The sequence below is a fragment of the Triticum urartu genome, chromosome 7 (assembly GCF_003073215.2).
Source record: "Triticum urartu cultivar G1812 chromosome 7, Tu2.1, whole genome shotgun sequence".
In the NCBI taxonomy this organism is placed as follows: domain Eukaryota; kingdom Viridiplantae; phylum Streptophyta; class Magnoliopsida; order Poales; family Poaceae; genus Triticum; species Triticum urartu.
The window spans coordinates 343329597-343353188 of NC_053028.1; positions in this window are offsets into that span (position 1 = coordinate 343329597).

The following is a 23592-nucleotide window of genomic DNA, read 5'->3' on the forward strand; positions in this document are numbered from 1 at the left end:
CACACATGCCTCCATGTATCTCTGCCAACAGCCTCAGTCCGTCCCCTCGAGGAATGCACTTCAATTTCGCACCGTTCGGTCTTCTCCTATAGAGGGCATCATCCACGAACTTCTACATGCTGGACTGATGGGCTACTTTCTCTGCTTCTTCCTACTCCCCTGGGAGCTCTCCTGTTTGGAGGAAATGGATGGTGGGCTGCGCCCATGCTGGAGCCTGGGGCTCGACGAGAAGGACTAAAGGCTCATCTTCGGCCATAAGGGCAGCTGCTTCTATGGCCAGGGTGTGAGGCCCTGCCGAGGGTTGCTGCCCTCCAGGAAGTTTGGGACTCCCAGCAACATCCTTGCCAGTGGCTCCTGGAAGCTCAGCGGGAAAGTACTTGCCGGGGCCCGCCTTCCTTCGTTTGTTCTATCCTGCTGATGGTTCAACAGATGGGTGAGTTAGCTGAAGCACAAAGGTACCTGGTTCCATAGGCAACTTGAGGGGAGCATGCTTTGACAGGTCGTTGGCAATGTCGTTTTCGGCTCGGGGAACATGCTCTGCTTGCAATCCGTCAAAGTGCTCTTCCAACTTCATCACTTCATCCACATAGGCCTCCATCAACGGGCTCTGGTAGTCCTTGTTTACTTGCTTGACGACGAGTTGCGAATCACCTCTGATGATGAGCTTTCTGATTCCAAGGTCTGCCGCGATCCTGAGACCAGCCAACAACCCCTCGTACTCCGCCGTGTTGTTCGTCGATTTTTCCTGGGGAAAGTGCATCTGGATTACGTACTTGAGGCACTCTCCGGTGGGCGCGACAAGCAATACGCCGGCACCAGCACCTTGGAGTGCGAAAGCTCCATCAAAGTACATAATCCACTCACTACTCGTCTCCTTGCCGGGAAGGATGGTCTCTTGAATCTCCTCCTCGGGCGTTGTGGTCCATTCTGCTATGAACTCTGCCAGGGCTCGGCTCTTGATTGTTGAAGTACTTTCAAACTTGAGGCCAAAGCTCGACAACTCCAACGCCCACTCCACAATCATCCCAGTGGCATCTGGGTTGTGCCAGATTCATTGCAACGGGAGGTGCATGACGACGGTGATCTCATGTGCTTGGAAATAGTGCCGCGGCCTTTCGAGGCCATGAGGAGGCTGAAAAGTAACTTCTGCATACCAGAATATCTTGACCTAGCCCCCTGCAAGAGGGAACCGACGAAATAGACTAGGTGCTGCACCATCTTCTTCTTCTATCCTACTTTGCTCATCTGCTCAGACTCCGCCTTGCCGGGATCGGGTCTCGCCGGGGGTTCTGTCTTGTCGGCGTCAGACCCTGCTGGGGATGGCCCTGGCCTGCCACCCCATGGCTTAACTGCTATTGCTGCCTCTTCCTCAAGTTCCCTCTGTGCCACCAGCGCGGCACTGACCACTTGATTCATTGCTGCCAAGTATAGCAGCAATGACTCTTTGCGGCTTGGGCACAACTAGTATCGGCGTGGAGGAGAGATACCTCCTCAAATCTTGTACTGCGGCCTCTACCTCCGGAGTCCACTTTACTAGAACCGCCTTTTTAAAAACTTTGAAAAAGGGGACGGCGCGCTTAGCAAATTTGGAGATGAATCTACTCAGGGCGGCAACATAGCAGGCGAGCCTACGGATGTCTTTGACCCGCTTCGGTGCCTCAATCTGCTCGATCGCCTTGATGTTGTCGGGATTTGCTTCAATTCCGCGTTGAGACACAAAGAACCCAAGAAGTTTGCCGGACTGGACACTGAACACGCACTTCTCTGGGTTGAGCTTGAGGTTGATCTTACACAGATTTGTAAATGTTCCTTCTAGGTCTAGTACGAGCGTGGCCCTGTCCTTGGTTTTGACCACTATATCATCCATATAGGCTTCCATATTTCTATGTAGTTGGGGCTCAAAACCAATTTGGACCACTCGGGAAAACGTCGAGCTGGCGCTCTTCAACCCGAAGGCATCCGTACAAAACAGTACATACCACATGGGGTGATGAACGCAGTCTTCTCTTCGTCCTCTTTCATCATGAAGATCTGGTGGTATCCTGAGTAGGCGTCGAGGAATGACAGCAGTTCACACCCGGCAGTGGATTCTACAATCTGGTCGATGCGTGGCAAAGGGAAAGGATCCTTCGGACAAGCTTTATTGATATCTGTGTAACCAATACACAGCCTGCACTTCCCATTTGCCTTACGCACCACCACCGGATTGGCCAACCACGTGGGTTGGAGTACTCCTCCAACTAGGCCCGCCGCCTGCAACTTCTTGATCTCTTCTATGATGAACTCTTGTCACTCCAAATCTTGCTTCCTAACCTTTTTCTTGATGGGCCGCGCATGAGGACATACAGCAAGATGGTGCTCAATCACCTCCCTGGGAATGCCGGGGATGTCGGATGCTTGCCATGCAAACACATCGACATTCGCCCGCAGGAAGGCGATGAGCGCGCTTTCCTATTTGCCGTCGAGGGTGGAGCTCATGGTGAAAGCCCCGCCCATGCCGTACTCCTTGACGGACACCTTCTTGGTTTCTGGTGGTGCAGCTTTGGACTTCTTGCTCTTGCCGGCGGAGCTCTCTGGCACGTCCTCAATGGGAGCGCATCACTCCGAAGAGGCGCGCTTGACGGAGTGGGTGCAAGAGGTCTCGCCGGAAGAGGTCTTGCCGGAAGGGGTCTTGCCGGCCTTCTTCTTCCCTTTAGCTTCAGCAGCAGGGGCAAGTGTCTTCGCGGCAGTTGCTGCAACTGCCTCTCGGTAAAGTTGATCGGCGCAGATGAGCGCATCTTTCTTGTCGGAGGGGACGATGATGATGGTCAGCAGCCCTGGCATCTTTAATGTGTTGTAGGCATAGTCGGACGCCGCCATGAACTTGGCCAGTGCTGGGCGGCCAAGGATCCCATTGTATGGCAAGGGGATCTCGGTGACATCAAAGATGATCTTCTCCGTCCTATAGTTCAGCTCGCCTTCAAACGTAACGGGCAGCATGATTTTACCTTTAGGCTGGCTCCTTCCCGGGTTGACCCCTTGAAACGTGTTTGTCTCTTCGAGGTATCCATTAGGAATCTGCAGCTTCTTGATCACAGCGGGCGAGATCAAATTCAGACTGGCCCCACCGGTAATCAGCACTTTCGTCCCCTTGAGGTTGCGTATCGTTGGTGAGACCAACAATGGAAAACACCCGACCGCTGTTGTGCGATCAGGGTGATCCTCGATGTCGAAAATGATGGGCGTGCGAGACCATTTCAAGGGCTTCTGGGGGTCAAACGATGACTCTGCCGCAGCGGCCTCACACGCCCACTGCTTCAGCTGGTGGTGTGAGGTGTGCAACAGGGCGCCACCATCGATGCACATGGCCTCTGTAGCCTTCTGGAAGTCGTGCTCGCCGGACTCGTCGTCCTCATCGTGATCATCATCCTCCTCTTTCTTGTCGCGGCCCCGAGCGGGCCTCTCTTGTTGGTTATCTTTGCCGCGGCGACCCCCTTGGCCACCACGCTTCTTGCCGGATCCCTCATCACCATCCTGACCTTTCTCCTTGTCTTGCCTTTTGTATTCAGCCTTCTGCTTTTCAACAAGCAGCTCAACTTGTTAGCAGTTCTGGAGGTCATGGCCCTTGGTGTGGTGGATCTTGCAGTACTGCTTGTCGGAGCCTTTTGGCTTGCCGGCAGCCGCCAGGGCCAAGCAGGCGGCACACCCGGCAACCTCCTTGCCGGGGTCTTCAGCCTTGGCATTTTTTGCAGCGCCGAGCTCGACGGATCCATCAACGGCAAGCACAGTCTTGCCCTTGCGCTTCCTGTTGCGGCACCGACCCTTCTTCGTCGGAGCGGCGGTGTCTTCGTCTGTGGAGTCGGTTTTCACACCGGCGTCCTCGCCGGGGTACTTCCTCTCCTCTTCAGCTCGAGCACATCTATCAGCCAGAGCATAAAGTTCGGCCACATCGTTGACCTTGTTCATCGCCAACTCCTCGTGCATCTTGCGGTTGCGCACATTCTGATGGAATGCGTTGATAACTGCGGCGGGATGAACATCTAGGATGTTGTACTGCACTCGGCTGAACCTTTGTATGTACTTGCGTAGGTTTTCTCCTTCTTTCTTGGGGATGATGTGCAAATCGCTTGCTTGACCATGAGCTTGGTGGCCTCCAGTGAAGGCACCAACAAACTCATGACAAAAATCCGACCAGGAAGAAATGGAATCCACTGGCAAGTGCATCAACCACGACATGACGTTGGGTTTGAGTGCCAACGGGATGTAATTGGCAAGCACCTTGTCGTCGCGGGATCCAACAGCTTGCATCGCGATGGTGTAGATGCTGAGGAACTCCGACAGGTGGGTCTTGCCGTTGTACTTATCACCAACATCGGGCATGAACGTGTGGTGGGAGGGCAACTAGAACTGCCGCAACTCTCGGGTAAAGGCTGGACAACCCACCTCGTAAGGCAGGTCGCCCCCCCCCCCAGCGCCGGGTGGTCCATCGTAGGCCCCGCACGCCGATCTGGCAGATGGCGCGTCTCCCGTCGTCGTTCGATGGTAGTTCGAGCGTCTTCCTGGGCTCGTTCCCGAAGGACTTGACATTGGTCACGGCGGGTTCGTGGGTCAGATGACGCGGTGGAAACGTTGTCACCGATGTCGGGTCAACGGGCCGGTGGCTATTGTTGCGGTCGCGGCAGGGGAGAGTGCACCGTGGTCACAACGTCTCTGCCCCCCCACCAGCATGCATCGGCTCGTCAGGACGCCGGTGCGAGGGTCCTACTGGGAGCGACTCGTCTTTGTTGGCGAAGCTGATAAGGCTTCGGATGGTGGCTCTCCACTCGTCAAGCTTCTCCACAGCGGGGGGGAGGGGGGAGTCAGGGAGCAGCTGCACGCGCGCTAGCGCTTCCGCTGGCATAGGCGGCGGCGTGATCTATGTAGACCATGATGCGCTTCGACTTCTAACCAGGTTAGAAGGGGCTCGGTCACGGTCTCGCGGTCGTGCGCCGCCTGCACCAACGTCTAAGTGCGCACGCCGGCCTGGTTCGTCTTGCGAGTGGCGCATAGGGCTCTTCCCGCGGTGATGCCCGGGGACTCTGGCATCGTAGAGTTGCTCATCGCGCATGGCCGTGGGCGCCAGCTGGGGTGCCGTAGAGGCTGCTGCGCCGCCCGTGGGCAGCACGGCCCGCCCCCGGACCCAGCGGTGCGCGGTTCCTTGTCTCAGATTAGGACAACGCCACTCGCCTGGCTCCGATCGCCAGAATGTCGTGGACGCTTGTGGGCCACGTCTTCGGCCTCACCCATGGGTACCCGGCCGTCTGCTCACTCTGGCGCGGACGGGCCGGCCCTGGACGAACCGATCACCGTGATCCCCATTCTCTTGGCGGCCATGGTGATAATGAAGTCGGTGTGCTAACCTTCAAACTGGATTTTCACAGCCGCGCCCCCTTACCTGGCGCACCAGAGATGCCAGGGGAAACGACACCTATGGGATCACTGGGATCCCTTTTTGCTATGGTTGGCAGGCGCGAGGTTGTGCAAAGGGCGGGTCTAGAAGCTGGCACGAGGATCATTTACCCAGGTTCGGGCCGCGAGGATGCGTAATACCCTAGTCCTTCTTTGGTGTATATTTGAGTGTTCTTGAGTTCTTGAACTAGCTATGATGCATGCGTCGTCCAAAAAATCCGAATCCTTCTCCAATACACCTCGGGCCTCCTTTTATTGTCAGAAGGGGCTACCACAGTGGCACACAGGAGGTGGAAAGGTATACAGTAATCGAGTCTATCTCCTAGCACCGTAGGACAAACACATTTAATGCGCTGCCGATGTGCCCTTCTTGCTTTATCGGTGGGATGAAAAGGAATCCCATCCCAGCTGTCGCCGCCTCGCCTGGCTTTGACGCGCGTCCGAACTGACGAGGCCTGTAGTGGCACGTTGGTTGTCTACTGAGTTGGTGTAGTGGTTGAATCTTCACGAAGATCTGCATGCCATCACGCAGGTGCTTGCCGAGTCGGCGTAGAGGCCGCACGTCGCCACGTAGGTGCCTACCTAGCTGGTGGGCTAGCAGCTGCATGGGAACGGTGGTGGAGTCTTGGTAGACGTGGGCCTGGCTGCGGCCCCGCAGATGTTTTTGGCAATAGTCTTGCCAGGGCCCAGGCAAGGGTCTTGCCGTGACATCTTGGTCGTCCTCGGCAAGGGTCTTGCCGGGGGTCTCATGGGTATTCTTGGCAAGGATCTTGCCGAGGATCGTCATCTTCTGGTCATCATCTAGTCTCGTGTGCTTCTGGTTTCCACAAAGATCTTCATGCCTCCATGCATGCACTTCCCGAGCCTTGGTTTCAATGTTGTCGATGGTGTCGGAACTCACAGGCTCAAGGGTGGCTACAATGTTGGTGTTGGGCAAGTTGCCCAGACAAGGTTCTTGCCGGGGCTGTGGAGGCCGCCACGGCAAGGGCCTTGCCGTGGGAGTCCACCTCGCCCCTCTGCTCTTCATGTTTCTATCTTAGCGTTGTTCTGGTTGTCTTGTGGCTTTGCTTCCTTCCTCTGCCCTGCTAGGTGTTGCCGCAGGCGTGGCTCCAACTGGTCGCGCACAAGTAAAGGGGTACAAAATAGGACCCCTCCTTTTGTGCACCGACACATAGGCTTTTTAATAGTAGAATCCGCCAAGTGCAAATTCAAAGAACATAATTCAATATCGGTAAGACCAAGCACATCAGATAAAGATTTCGGAATTGTAGAAACACTAGCACCCAAGTCAAACAATGCAAAACACTCATAATTTTTAATCCTGACTTTGATAGTAGGTTCCCATTCATTATGCAATTTTCTAGGAATTGAAACTTCTAATTCCAACTTTTCTTCTAAAGATTTCATCATAGCATCAACAATATGTTTAGTAAAAGCTTTATTTTGTTCATAATCATGGGGTGAATTTATCATGGATTGCAACAAAGAAATACAATCAATCAAAGAGAAACTATCATAATTAAAGTCCTTGTAATCCAAAACAGCGGGCACATCACTAGTTAGAGTTTTGACTTCTTCAAACCCACTTTTATTAATTTTCTCAACAAGATTTTCACCCTCCGAATTATCGGGACGCCTTCTAACTAAAGTTGACTCTTATCCAGTCCCTTTTTCACCAATCTTAATTTTACTAAACAAGTAATCAATGGAAGAAGCACCAATCATTTTAAGATCTTCATCACTTTTGTGAAAGTAATCACTAGAAAACAATTATCGGGACGCATTCTCTTTTAGCTCTAAGCATAGTGGTTCTTTTCTTAATTTCATCCATAGAAACATAAAGAGTTTTAATTGATTCTTCTACCTTAGGCACAAAAAATTCATCTTGAGACTTTCCACATCATGACAAATTCTATCAACACTTCTAGACAAATCATCAATCTTATTCAACTTTTCTTCTATGGTAGTGTTGAATTTTTTTGCGTGGTGATAAATTCCTTAATATTATTCTCAAGATCAAAGGTGTACCTATTATTATTATTATTATTATTATTATTATAAGAAGCATTTCCGTAGGAATTACCATAATTATTAGAGGAATTACTAGGAAAAGGCCTAGAATTAAAATTACCACTATAAGCATTGTTGTTGAAACTATTTTGAGAGATAAAATTCACATCTATGGAATCACTAGTTTGCTCAATCAAAGTAGACAAAGGCATATCATTAAAATCAATAGGAGCACTTTTACTAGCAACCAATTGCATAAGAGCATCAACTTTTTCACTCAAAGACGAAATTTCTTCAACCGAATTAACTTTTTTACTAGTAGGAACTCTTTCGGTATGCCATTATGAATAATTTGCCATGATATTATCAAGCAATTTGGTGGCTTCACCGAAATTAATTTCCATAAAAGTACCACCTGCAGCAGAATCTAAAATATTACGAGAAACAAAATTCAACCTCGCATAAATTTTTTGTATGATCATCCAAAGATTTATCTCATGAGTTGGGCAATTCCTTAGCATCATTTTCATCCTTTCCCAAGATTGTGCAACATGCTCATGTTCAAGTTTCTTGAAATTTATGATCTTGGTTCTAAGGTAAATGATTTTTGCGGGCGGAAAATACTTAGTGATAAAAGCATCTTTGCACTTATTCCCCAAAGAGATGAGATTTGTGATTAGGAACCTCATATAAGTTCAAGATCCTCCCCAGCAACGGCGCCATAAATTCCGTTTGATGGCGGCTTGAAGCTACGTTAGTATTTCCCCAAAGAGGAAGGGATGATGCAGCACAACGGTGGTGGGTATTTCCCTTAGTGATCAAACCAAGGTTATCGAACCAGTAGAAGAACCAAGGAACACAACTTAAACAACCCCTGGACACAAATAACAAATACTCGCAACCTGACGTGTAAAAGGGGTTGTCAACCCCTTTCGGGTAGCGGCGCCCCAAGATAGGCAAACAGACGTGAATAAAATTGTAATAGATTGTTAGATTGAATGCCAAATAAAATAAATAAGAATAAAACACATCAAGGTATTTTTGGTTTAATAGATCTAAAAATAAAAGCAAAGGAAAATTAGATCGCAAACGCAAATAATATGGGAAAGAGTCTCGGGGGCCATAGGTTTCACGAGTGGCTTCTCTCGAGAAAAATAGCAAACGGTGGGTAAACAAATTACTATTGGGCAATTGATAGAACTTCAAATAATCATGCCGATATCCAGGAAATGGTCATTATATAGGCATCACGTCCAATATTACTAGACCGACTCCTGCCTGCATCTACTACTATTACTCCACACATCGGCCGCTATCTAGCATGCATCTAGTGTATTAAGTTCATGGAGAAATAGAGTAGAGATAGACAAGATATATGTATGTAGAGATATACCCCATCGTTTTATCCTTAGTTGCACTGATACATATGTGTCGGTTCCCCTCCTGTCCCTGGGATCAAGTATCATAAGATCGAACCCACTACAAAGCACCTCTTCTCATTGCAAGATAAATAGATCAAGTAGGCCGAACAAAACCCAAATATCGGAGAAGAAATACGAGGCTATAAGCAATCATGCACATAAGGGATCAAAGAAACTCAAATAACTTTCATGGATATAAGAAGATAGATCTGATCATAAACTCAAAGTTCACCCGATCCCAACAAACACACCGCAAAAAAGAGTTACATCATATAGATCTCCAAGAGACCATTGTATTGAGAATCAAACGAGAGAGAGGAAGCCATCTAGCTAGTAACTACGGACCCGAAGGTCTATAAAGAACTACTCACGCATCATTGGAGAGGCACCAATGGAAGTGGTGAACCCCTCCGTGATGGTGTCTATATTGGATCTAGTGTTTCTGAACTCTGCGGCGGCTGGAATTGATTTTCGTCGACTCCCCTAGGGTTTATGGAATATTGGGGTATTTATAGAGCAAGGAGGCATCTGGTGGTTTTGGACTCTGCGGCGCCTGGAATTGATTTTTCGTCGAATCCCCTAGGGTTTCTGGAATATTGGGGTATTTTAGAGCAAAGAGGCGGTCCGGGGGCACCCAAGGTGGGCACAACCCACCAGGGCGCGCCTAGGCCTCCTAGCGTGCCCTGGTGGGTTGTCCTCCCCTTGAAGCACCCCCAGGCACTGCCTTGTGCCATTAGGTGTCTTCTGGTCCATAAAAAAATCTTCGTAAAGTTTCGTTGCATTTGGACTCCGTTTGGTATTGATTTCATGCGATGTAAAAACATGCAGAAAATAGCAACTGGCAGTTGGCACTATGTCAATAGGTTAGTACCAAAAAATGATATAAAATGACTATAAATGATTATAAAACATCCAAGATTGATAATATAACAGCATGGAACAATCAAAAATTACAGATATGTTTGAAACGTATTAGTGTTACGCTATGAATAGTTTGATGTGCTCTCAAACTTCAAACCAAATCTGGATAACTCCAAGGCCCACTCCACTATCCTGCTGGTGGCCTCGGGGTTTCTGAGTATTCGCTGGTGTCACCCCCAATATGCGACTCTATCCTACAGGAACTCGAAGGTCCCACCAAGGATAGAACCGCATATTGACATGCTTTTGCTAGGTGGATATCATTACATCAAAACATTACATAATAGTTGGGATACATACAAAAGGCATACACATGCCGCATGAATACATCAATACATCATACATAGAACAACATCCGACTACGGATGAAACACAAACAGAAACTCAAACGACATCCACCCTGCTAGCCCAGGCTGCCAGCCAGGAACTTAACCCAAGATCGACGAAGAAGAAGAAGAACTCCAAGACAAGCAAAACATTGCTCTCACATCATGATCATCACATTACCTGTACCTACAACTATTGGTGTAGTAATCTGTCATGGAATTGTCATGGCAGATGTCCTAGAAAAAGGACTTAGTCGTAGGGCCATCGCAACTAGGAATCTTAAAGGGGTTAATCGGGACAAAGGACACGAGAGATTTTATACTAGTTCGGCCCCTTACGATGAAGGTAAAAGCCTACATCTAGTTGTGTTGGAATTGCTGGGGTTTCGATCACCAAGAGGCTAATCCGCCGACTTGGTTCTCGATCTCTTGTTTCTTGCCCTAAGCCGCCACCGGGTTGTCCCCTTATATACACGGGTTGATGCCTGGTGGCCTACAGAGTCCCTGCTGGCTCATAAATCGAGTCTGGCTTGGTGACTTCTTTTACACGCCTTTCTTTACAAGTCTTTCCTTACATACGGCGGTTTATAATATCGGGCCTTAAGCCGCCTCTAGGCCTTTAGGCCTTCTATAAGATTTAACAAACTGTCGCCTTGAGTGTTTACTGGGATTCCTCTGTGACCTGCCATTGGGCCTTGACCCGGCCCCTCCTGGGCGGGTCATAACTGATATCTATATCCCCAACATTAGGCCCCAAGTTGACTTTGAACTTTGTTCTTTGTCAATCTTCAACACTTAGATAAAATCCATCTTCTTATCCTCGCAGGGTTTTTTATAACCCGCCATGACGCCATCTCTTGAAAACACAAAAAACTTTTATGACGTCATATCTCAATGGATCTTCATCTTTAATGCTTCCCGAGAATCGAGGCGTCTGTTTAGTTGGATAACCAATATTTGGGTCTTCCTTGATTTTCGCACCTGTCTGTTCACTTTTTTCCTTATAAATAGGCACACGGCCGGGATTTCTCATTCTCCTCTCTTCTTCGTCTTCCTCCTCTCGCGACCTCCACTGCTGCTCGAGCTCCGCCGCTGTCGCCGAGCATCTCGTCATCGTCGACCTTGGCCGCTGCATCAACCAGACCTGGTTCAGAGAACGGTGGCGATCTTCCTTGGAGGATCCGTAGCCGTAAGCTCTCGTTCTCTTGTTCCTCAGATCTGCATTCAAAGCTTCTAGGTTTTCCTCATGTTCTTCATAGTTCTTCGCGGTTCCTTCGTAGTCCTTCCGCTGCCTCCTCCTCTTGATCCAAAAAATATGTATGCTTAAGCGGTAGTTGTTTGGTGCCTACTTTTGACATTATTAGATCCTTTTTTCTGGTACAAGGGCCGCATTTAGAACTGAGGAACTCGTCTGAGCTATCTTTTTAGGTCTAGGAATTATTTTGTTTTGAACGGCCATTTGATATATATTAATATCCAGAAGTTAAGAAACATGTTGTCTCCATACTTAACCAATTTCTGCCGCTAGTATTTCTCAAATGTCTGTAGTCATGGCGGCTTACTGTGTCGTCTTACTTTTCCTTATATGAAATTATCCCTTAATTAAGCCGCCATTACTCCCCTGTATCATCTTTTACTTTCATCATATTTATTGAATTGAACCGGCACGTTACCTTCCTTTCAGTATGTTTTTGAACACCATGACGTCCAAAGCGCCGACTGTTTGCAACTGGGTTCCCTCAACCGTAACTGAGGAACGTTTGAAAGAGTTCTTCTCCATAGGATTTTTGCCAAGAAAAAATGTCATGTCTTACCGTGCACCTGACCCGGACGAAGAACGGCCCAATCCAAGAGATGGTGAAGTCATTGTCTTTACTAACCACATGAACCGTGGCTTTTCACCGCCCGACTCAAAGTTCTTCAGAGAAGTCCTCCATTTTTTCAACCTCCACCCTCAAGATATCTGAACCAATTCTATATCCAATATCTGCAACTTGCAAGTACTCTATGAGGTTTACCTTCAAGAAGAGCCGACCGTGGAGCTCTTTAGAGAGTATTTTTATCTGAACCGGCAGAACAAGTGCACCAATGGCCTTAGCTTGGAACTTGGAGGCATCTCGATTCAACGCCGACAGGGTGCCGTCTTCCCCCTTATAGTCTTGCCGAGTCATCCCAAAGACTGGAATCAGACTTGGTTCTACTATCAAGACATTTCACCAGCAAATGAGAAGCCACTGCCGGGTTATCGCGCCGAGCGTCTTGACTCCAAATTTGCGCTCCCTGACAAACTTAGTGCTGCCGAATGCAAGAAGCTGATTCCCTCAATCAAAAGGATTAATGCTTTATTGGGGAACGGCTTAACAGTAGTTGACTTGACCCGTTGCTGGGTTGCGTGGCGGGTTATTCCTTTAAGCCGTCGATCAAGATTGATGTATGAGTATGGCAGAGGCCCAGATGACTCTCTTTGTCACAGATCCGTTCAATTAACGAAAGAAGATATTGTTTCAATGTCAACCCTTCTGGTGAACGGAAAATACGAAGACTGCAGTAAAGTCGGGTTAAACCCCTTCTGCAAGCTCAACCCGGTGCCAGAAGTATGGAAACTCTGATCTCTCTCCTTTGTACTTTTCCCAGCCGTATTGTTTTTTAATACTTTCCTGACCTTTCATCTTGTTTTTACCTGTTCACAAGCCAAATCTGATTTCTGGAAAGTTAAATATGACCATGAAGCTGCCAAGAAAGTGAGAGTCGCCGCCATAAACGCCAAGAAAACGACCCGGAGGTCTAAAAAGAAGAAGAAGAGTACCGCTGAGGATATGATGAAGCTTGATGATAATTCTGAGTTGGAGGTAGCCCTTGACTCCCTTGGCCAACTTTTTAATAATCTTATTAACACTGATCATTACCAGGACGATACTGGAGCAAGTCAGGCCATTGAAGAAGAGGTAACTATTTCCTCCGACTCAGCCCATTTGCCAAGACAGAAACTTCGAGTCGTAACCCGGAAAGTAACATTTTCACACCCTTTGGCTTATCTGGACCCTCACTTTCTTTTGAAAAAGAAGCAACATGAGAGCCGTCGTCAAGTCCGGAACAAAGATGAACCGCCTGTTGTTCTTCAATAAACTCCTCAAAATCGTCGGAATGAGGTTTACTTCTTTGTCTTTGACTTTCTGCTTAATGGATCCTTTCCCTTGCATTACTTAACTTTACTTTATCTTTACACGAGGTGTCTCGCTCTTCTGGCGACTCCTCTCAGACCCAGTTTCCGGCCTTCAAGACTGCCCCTGGATAAGGAAAAAATCATCTTTCCTCCGTGTTTTTCAAACCGTATCTTTATACTGACATTCCTATAATATTTCTCTTAGTGGTCAAGCTAAGTCCAAGAAGGCAAAGGCAACTAAGCCGGTGGAAGATCCTCCAATTCCTGTCCCTGAACCGTCCATGCCATCTTCTCCTCCGTTAACTGACACTCCAGAAGACCCGGCCGCCAATGCTAAATTAAATCCTCCTGAGCCATCAGCCGACAATACCACCGTTAACCCTTCTGCCACTGGACCATCCAGCTCGGCTAACCCGCCATCACCGTCTGCTCAAGACGTTCTGATCACTGGGAGCCGCTTCATTGAGCCGGGGAATCCCACCGTGTTGGCTCGTCATACCGCGAAACAAGAGGCGCTGGAGGGACAAAAAGTGTGTTTTGATATTTCGCATTATGGCCATCTGAATGCCAATGACATATTATCCGGCTATCTCAGCCATGTGCACTCCAGCCGCGACTCAGAGATCGAAATGGTCAAGCAGTTGCAGCTAAAATATGAGGTATATTCTTCCGGCTTACTTATGTTCTGCCAGTCCCCAAGTCTTCAGATTATGAGAGAACCATAATGATCTATAGACTTTATGATATAGGCTAAGACTGTACTTTTAGATTTTCCTGAAATCCAATAAAATTTGCACATAGCTTCACCTATAGTCCCTAAGGGCCGGTTCATTTAACCATAAATGAACCAGTACTTTGAATTTTATAACTGTCTTGTATCGAATCCAACAAATACTGTAATCCGGCTTAACCTTGAGAAGCTTTGTTGAATACCATACATTAGCCTCCAAGTGCCAAGTGCTGTTACTTTGTAAAGTATTTGGGACTTGAAGTATTTTAGAGTCATAAGAAATTGATTTGGCATACATTAGCCCCCAAGTGTCAAGTGGTTTTGCAGTGCAAAGGCACTTGAGACTTGAATCTTGAATTTTAAACCATAATTGAAATCTTGACTCATCTGTGTATGTTTTGGAGAATGCCTTATCTGAACTGAGCTCGTAACTGACTGACGCCAAGACCCGGCTGGCGGATCAGGAGGCAGAAATCAAGGCTGCCGACTCCAAGCTTCAATTAAGTCTTGGTGAGACGGAAAATCTGAAAAACATCTTGACTACCAAGAAGAAAACTTGGACTGAAGAGAAAACACTGCCGACACAACGCGCCGAAAAGGTGGAAGCAGCTCTTGAGGAGGTTACTACAGAGCTGACTGACTTAAAGCACCGGGTATCTCAAATGGTGTCCGCCATCTTTGGTAAGCCATCTGTACTGACCTTTTGTACCTTATGCTGACCCGGAAAATAAACCGCTGGTTGATCCTTTGTTTATGTAACATGTGCAGGCCCATGAAGCCAGAATTTGAGCCAAGACAATGTGATTAAACTGAAGGTGGTGTATAACTTAGTAGAGCAATTGTACATTGGTGCATAACGGGCACTTGCCGCTATTTCTCCCGCCAATCAAGGACCCAACCGGCTCAGCGATGTCTTAAAGAAGCTGTCAATCTTACCCGCCAGGTTCCAAGAAGTCAAGCGCTCCTATGCCAGAGCCGGAGCTTTGACTGCCCTGAGCCGCTCCAAGGCTTGGGTGCCAGATCTAGACCCGGCGGACGTAGCCAGATGGTATCCTACCGTGAAGGAAGATGGATCTCCCTTTGACCAAGATGACTTCATGGCTTGCGTGCGCGGAGTTCGGCCTCAGGCGACTATTCTTGGAGATGAAACCAATATTGACAAGTATCAGCCAGGTTTTGATGTGGAAAATAAGAAGATGGCAACTCCCTCGTACAAGTTGACAGATTTAATCCCGCCTGTTCATGAACATACATTTGCTCCGGAAGTTGATCCGGCCGGCCTAATTGACGAAGAAGCAGAATTTATTGCCGTGAACGGTTTTGACTGGTCAAAGCCCAGCTTCCAATCAGCAGAGGGCGGTGAACCGGCGAGGGAGGAGTGATGACCATCTTCATGGGCTTGTAAAAGCCTTATAATAGATTAGTTTTGAAAACACCGCATATTCTTCCTATGCCATCGCGCATAAGACACCGTGTGTTACTCTGATGTTAATGTATGCATCATATTTATGGTTGTCCCTGCAATACTTCAACTCTGTTCCTGTATAAAAAGGAAACAACTGGCTTGCCGGCTTAGTACCAAACTGGTCAGAACACCTAGTTTATAGCCAATATTTTTATCATAGTAAAAAAGAGAACCAGATGTAAAAAGAAAACAAGGCTGAAATAACCTTTGATTAATACAGAAAGCAATTGTTCATAAACAATAGGCACACCTATACCTTTGATCTCCTGAACACCGGTTTAAATGACCGGGGTGATGAAGTTGATAATCTTGTCTTTTTTGAGAAGTCAATGCTTCTGAATACTTAATGATTATCATGCCCTGGCGGCTTGTCCAGCCGGTTAAAAGTCCATGCTGATTATTTGTGAAACTGAGACAACAAAAAACCAATAAGGCAAATAACAGGTGGTAAACAAAATTGACCTTGTAATTAAAGGTTGGGGGTTTCTGATTCGAATACGATCAGTAAACCGGACCAAAGGGGTTAAGCTAAGGTTCGAATACGACCATATAGCCCCAGTGGCTTTGGCGTTGCGCCGATCAAGAGGGTACCGACAGCTATGGTCTCTTTGGTTCGAATACGACCTATGTTTGAACAGGAAGCCCCCAAATGACCTTGAGAGGTTTTTAACGACCCTGATTCGAATACGATCCAAGTCGGACCCAAAAGGGGTTAAGCTGTGATTCGAATACGATAAAGAAGCCCCCTAGTGAGTTTGGCTGTGAGCCGATCAAAAGGGTTACAACAGCTATGTTCTCTTTGGTTCGAATACGACCTATGTTTGAACAGGAAGCCCCCAAATGACCTTGATAGTTGCAGCTAGATTTGAATACGATCATAAGCCGGACCAAAAAAGGTTAGACTGGATTCAAATATGATCAGCTCCTTAATAGTCATTTGAAAATAGTAGTAAAAATAATAAAGATGTGTAATCTTTCTGAAAAGAAAAGAGACAGATGGTCCTGCTTTATTACTTATCATAATATATATAACACCAACGTATGTACATGATGAGAGCCGGTGGCTCAGGTGTAGTATGGCCGAAGTTGAGCAATGTTCCACGGCCGGCGAGTCTCCTCTTCCGACTTACGTCAGGCTTTGTGCTCTCAAACGTCAATGAGGTAATATGACCCGTTGTTTAACTTCTTGCTGACCACAAAGGGTCCTTCCCAAGGTGGGGATAGCTTGTGCGCATCTGATAGATCCTGGATGAGCCGGAGCACCAGGTCACCTTCTTGAAAAGTCCTGGACTTAACCCGGCGGCTGTGATAATGATGCAGGTCCTGTTGATAAATTGCTGATCGAGCCGCTGCTAAATCTCTTTCCTCATCTAACAAGTCATGTGCATCCTGTCTGGCTTGTTCATTGTTAGCTTCAACATAAGCCTCCACATGAGGCGAGTCATGATGGATGTCACTAGGCAACACTGCTTCTGCTCCATAAACCATGAAGAAAGGTGTGTAACCTGTAGATCTGTTAGGGGTGGTGTTGATACTCCACAGCACCGAGGGTAACTCCTCCACCCAACAACCCAGCGTTCATTGTAATGGAACCATAAGCCGGGGCTTGAGACCTTTCAATATTTCCTGATTTGCTCTCTCAGCCTGACCATTGGATTGAGGATGAGCTACAGAAGAGACATCAAGCCGGATATGCTCACGCTGACAAAACTCCTCCATAGCCCCTTGGGATAGATTGGTACCACTGTTAGTGATAATGCTGTGTGGAAAACCAAAACGGAAGATCACCTTTTTCATGAACTGAACCCTTGTGGCCGCATCACACATACTCACTGGTTCTGCCTCAACACACTTTGTGAATTTGTCAACTGCCACTAAAAGATGTGTCTTTTTATCCTTAGACCTTTTGAAAGGTCCAACCATGTCAAGCCCCCAGACCGGAAACGGCCAAGTGATTGGAATCATCCGCAACTCTTGAGCTGGCACATGTGCTTGTCATGCGAATTTTTGACATCCATCACATCTACTCACCAGATCTTCTACATCAGCGTGAGCCATCAACCAATAAAAAACATGACGAAAAGCTTTGGCCACCAGAGATTTTGACCCGGCGTGATGACCACAATCACCTTCATGGATCTCACGAAGTATTTCTTGGCCTTCTTCAGGGGAAACACATCGCTGAAATGCTCCAAAGACACTACGATGGTATAGTTCTCCGTCAGAAATCGTCATTGACTTAGACCGCCGGGTTATCTGTCGGGCCAGGGTCTCATCCGCTGGCAGCTCACCCCGGTTCATGTATGCCAAGAATGGTACTATCCAATCTGGGACGGCGTGAAGAGCCGCCACCAACTGCGCCTCCGGGTTAGGAACGGCTAGATCTTCTTCCGTAGGTAACTTAACAGACGGGTTATGCAAAACATCCAAAAAGGTGTTAAGTGGCACCGGCTTACGCTGAGATCCCAACCGGCTTAAAGCATCAGCCGCCTCGTTCTTCCTACAGTCAATGTGCTCCACCTGATAACCTGTAAAATGCCCTGCAACAGCATCAACTTCACGGCGATAAGCCAGCATGAGAGGATCTTTGGAATCCCACTTGCCTGACACCTGTTGAGCTACCAAATCTTAGTTGCCAAGACACCGGACCCGGCTTAGGCTCATCTCTTTAGCCATTCGAAGACCATGGAGCAATGCTTCATATTCGGCTGCATTGTTAGTGCAAGGAAACATCAGCCGCAACACATAACAAAATTTGTCACCTCAAGGGGAGGTTAAAACAACTCCAGCCCCCGAGTCTTCCAACTGTCTGGACCCATCAAACTGAATAGTCCAATATGTGCTGTCTGGTTTCTCTTCCGGCATCTGCATCTCTGTCTAGTCATTAATAAAATCAACCAGTGCTTGAGACTTGATCGCAATACATGGTACATACTTCAACCCATGAGATCCAAGCTCAATGGCCCACTTAGCGACTCTTCCAGTGGCTTCGCTATTTTGAATGATGTCTCCCAAAGGAGCAGAGCTAACCATAGTGATTGGGTGACCCTGAAAGTAATGTTTGAGCTTCCGGCTCGCCATGAACACCCCATATACAAGCTTCTGCCAATGTGGATATCTTTGTTTAGATTCAATCAAAACCTCACTAACGTAGTAAACCGGCCATTGAACCGGATGTTCCTTGCCAACCTCCTTGCTCTCCACCACAATTGCCACACTAACAACTCATGAGTTGGCGGCTATGTATACCAATAGCGGCTCTTTCTCAACTGGAGTAGCAAGGACCGGTGGCTCAGCAAGCTGTTTCTTCAGATCCTCAAAAGCAGAGTTCGCAGCATCGCTCCAAACAAAATCATCCGTTTTCTTCATCATCTGATACAAAGGCATCGCCTTCTCCACTAATCGGCTTATGAACCGGCTCAAAGCAGCAACACGACCCGCTAGCCGTTGGACGTCATTGATGCATGTTGGTTTGGCTAGGGATGTGATTGCCATATTCTTCTCCGGGTTAGCTTCAATACCTCAGTTGGACACCAAAAAAACCACGAGCTTGCCAGCTGGGACTCCAAAAACACACTTGGTCGGGTTAAGCGTCATTTTGTAGACCTGGAGGTTATCAAAGGTCTCTTTCAGATCTGTGACCAAGGTTTCCTCTTTCCTGGATTTTACCACTATATCATCGACATAAGCATGAACATTACGCCCAATCTGATTGTGAAGGCAATTCTGCATTCACCGTTGATAAGTTGCCTGGGCACTCTTGAGCCCGAAGGGCATAAACACATAGCAGAAGGCTCCAAACGGAGTGAGAAAGTTGTCTTCTCCTGGTCCTTGACTGCCATCTTGATCCGATGATAACCTGAATAGGCATCCAAAAAACTCAAACATGCGCAACCCACCGTAGCATCAATGATCTGATCAATACAGGGGAGAGCGAAAGGGTCAGCCGGACAAGCCTTATTTAAATCAGTGTAATCCACACACATACGCCAGGTCCCGTTCTTTTTGAGTACAAGCACTGGGTTGGCTAACCACTCTGGGTGAAAGTCTTCCACAATGAACCCGGCCGCCAAGAGCCGGGCCACCTCTTCTCCGATGGCCTTGCGCCTTTCCTTGTTGAATCGTCGGAGAAACTGCCTGACCGGCTTAAACTTTGGATCAATATTGAGAGTGTGCTCAGCGAGTTCTCTCGGGACACCTGGCATGTCAGAAGGTTTCCATGCAAAGATGTCCCGGTTCTCACGGATGAACTCGATGAGCGCGCTTTCCTACTTTGGATCCAAATTGGCACTGATGATGAATTGCTTGGATGAGTCGCCATGCACAAAATCAACCATCTTGGTGTCATCAGTTGACTTGAATTTCATCACCGGTTCATGCTCCATTGTTGGCTTCTTTAGAGACGTCATTTCTGCCGGGTCAACATTATCTTTACAAAACTTCAGCTCCTCCGTTGCACAAACAGACTCAGCGTATGCATAATATCCTTCTTCACACTCCAGGGCTATTTTCCGGCTTCCATGTACTGTAATGGTGCCCTTATAACCCGACATCTTGAGCTGCAGATACACATAGAACGGCCGAGCCATGAACTTGGCATAAGCCGGCCGTCCAAACAAAGCATGATATGGGCTTTTGACCTTAACCACCTCAAAGGTTAATTTCTCCGCTCTAAAATCGTATTCATCCCCAAAGGCTACTTCCAGTTCAATCTTGCCAACTGGGTATTCCGATTTGCCAGGTACCACACCGTGAAAAATAGTGTTAGATTGCTTAAGACTCTTATCAGTCAACCCCATCCGGCGAAACGTCTCATAGTAGAGGATGTTGATGCTACTGCCTCCATCCATGAGCACTTTAGTAATTTATATCCACCAACCTGAGGCGCTACTACCAAGGCCAAGTGACCCGGATTGTCAACCCGGGGAGAATGATCCTCTCTGCTCCACACAATATGCTGTTCTGACCACCGTAAGTAACACGGAATCGCCGGCTCAACGGCATTGACAGCCATCTTGTGAATCTTTTGGTCCCGCTTGCACAAGCTAGTGGTAAACACATGATATTGCCCACTATTCAATTGTTTTGGGTTGCTCCAATATCCGGATTGCTGCTGATTACGTTGGCCGGGTTGTGGATTATAACCTCCTTGGTTACCCGCGTGTCCCTGACCGTGAAAACCTCCTCCACCTGAGCCGGCGCCCGGGCCATGAAAGCTGCCTCCACCCGAACCGCCGCCAGGGCCGTGACTTCCATAAAATGCATTTGAATTCTTGAATGCCTTCATGATTGTACAATCCTTCCATAGATGGGTGGCTGGCTTCTCCCGGGTGCTGTGTCTTGGACAAGGTTCATTCAATAGTTTCTCAAGGGTGGGACCTAACCCACCCGACCGAGGGGGTTTCCTACCCTTGCGCCATTGATTGTTGCCCTGTGCATTGGTGTTAGCCACAAATTCATCATCCTTACGTTTATTACCTCCTTGATTTGCCGGGTTATGTTGGTGACCCTTGCCGTTGTCGTTCTTCTTTCCCTTCCCTGTCTTTTCTTCATCACACACAAGGTCCTTGGTACTATCGGAATCAGCATACTTGACGAGAGCCGCCATCAACTGGACCTTGTCATTGCAGTCACGTTTAAGCCGCCCCAGCTTCTGCTTCAGAGGTTCAAAACGGCAATTTTTCTCCAACATTAATACTGCCGAGCCGGCATCCATCTTATTAGATGAATGAATTATCTCCTTGACCCAGCGCACCCAATGGGTTGTGGACTCACCTTCCTCTTGTTTACAATTAGTCAGGTCCACGATTGACATAGGTTGTTTGCATGTGTCTTTGAAGTTCTGAATGAACCGGGCCTTTAACTCCGCCCATGAGCCGGTGGAATTGGGGGGCAACCCTTTTAGCCAAGTATGAGCCGTTCCATCCAACATCATTGTGAAATATTTAGCCATTGCCGCGTCGCTGACCTCCAACAGCTCCATGGCCATCTCATAACTCTCAATCCAGGCCCCAGGCTGCAAGTTGGCCATGTAATTAGGCACCTTACGAGGCCCCTTGAAGTCCTTTGCCAAACACTCATTACATATTGCAGGCACCAGGCAAGGGACACCTCCAGTTCTCGTGGCCACTCCTACCTCAACCGAGGTTGCTCGATAAGCCAGAAAAGTCTGGTGAGCCGCCTACTCCACTGCCAATTGAACTACTCGCTCAGCCTCTTGTCGGATTCTCTTCTGATCCGCCAAGTTAAGGGCTCCAGCCTATCCCGGCTCATGCTTGTGCGGCCGGTTGCGGCATTGAACATTGCTTGACATGTCAGCTGAATCCATATGCCTCCTGTAGCTTGGGCTCCGGCTCGGGTGAGGGGTTGAATGGTTCCTGTCTCGACTGTAAGAGTACGCATCCTGCTGTGCCAGAGCCGTTTGAAGAAGTTCTCTCACCCTTCGTGTTTTGATCGCCACCGGAGAGTCGCCCTCCATTGAGAGAGCCGCCAAACGAGCCGAAGCTGCAATGAGGTTTTCCAAGGGATTGGAGAAGTGACCCGGCAGTGTTGGCACATAATGAGGCGGAGCGGTGTGTACACGAGGTGGTTCCATGGTGCGCGGCTGAACCGGTTCCCCGGGTGTCGTGATCCGATTTGCCTCCGGCGGGTTACTTGCCCCGGCCCTGGGTATATGAAAAAGGTTCCTAGGCTCAAGTGTCAGAGGTAGACGTGACTGAGTTTTCTGGTGCCTTCTTCTCATGACCTCGTTCGACGCATTCAGATCCATCGAGAGCCGGAAATTCTCTTCCTGAAGCTGCTGAGCACGAACTTCCAAAGCCGCCCGCTCCGCGGCCATCCTGACCTCCTCTGTTGCTAAATTTTCTTTAGCTTGTACCATCTCCTCACGTACGCGTGCCACCTCTGCGTCATGTTGAGCTTGATTTGACGGCAGTCAATAGGGTCATCAGTTTATCCATGAGGTCCATCAGAATCTGAGTCGGGGGGCACGCGGGGTCTCCTGACCCGGCTGCGGCCGACCCGGTGGTTGTTGCTGTCGCTGCTGTGGAGTTCTACCCCGGCTGTGTTCCTGCCATGAAGACTCCGGCCCAATTCGGCGGCTCAAGGGGGTCCGGAATACTGCTGCCATCGGAACAGCCCTCGAGCATGCCATCCTACAGCTGATACAAAGAGTCCGTCTCTCCCGTTGATGATGTGGCGTTAGAACAGACGGCCGTCTCGCTGCCATCCACCGATTCTCCAGAGTATTCACCGACGTGGATGCAACCCACAAAGGCATGCTTCACGACAGATTGAACACGGGTGGACCTCGCGCGCTGAGCCGTTTCGATGAGGTTGGTGTGAACGTCCGGCTCATTGCCCCACTCGCCGATCCGGCCGATGAAGACATGAATTCCACCGAAGGGGACCCGGTACCCATACTCAATTGAGCCGGCCTCGGGGCCCTAGCCTTCGTCGTCGATGTAGAGCTTGTCGTGATGACTCTTGGTCATCCGGCCTACAACGTATCCCTTGAGCCCTTCGAAGTTGCCCTTCAAGAACTCGAATCCACCGTGCGCTGGCCCCATGGTGGGCGCCAACTGTCGTGGAATTGTCACGGAAGATGTCCTAGCACAAGGACTTAGTCGTAGGGCCATCGCAACTAGGAAGCTTAAAGGGGATAATCAGGACAAAGGACACAAGAGATTTTATACTAGTTCGGCCCCTTACGATGAAGGTAAAAGCCTACGTCTAGTTGTGTTGGAATTGCTGGGGTTTCGGTCACCAAGAGGCTAATCCGCCGGCTTGGTTCTCGATCTCTTGTTTCTTGCCCTAACCCGCCACCGGGTCGTCCCCTTATATACACGGGTTGACGCCTGGTGGCCTACAGAGTCCCTTCCGGCTCATAAATCGAGTCCGACTTGCTGACTTCTTTTACATGCCTTTCTTTACAAGTCTTTCCTTACATACGGCGGTTTATAATATCGGGCCTTAAGCCTCCTCTAGGCCTTTAGGCCTTCTATAAGATTTAACAAACTATCGCCTTGAGTGTTTACTGGGCTTCCTCTGTGATCCGCCATTGGGCCTTGACCCGGCCCATCCTGGGCGGGTCATAACAGATATCTATATCCCCAACATAATCTGTGAGC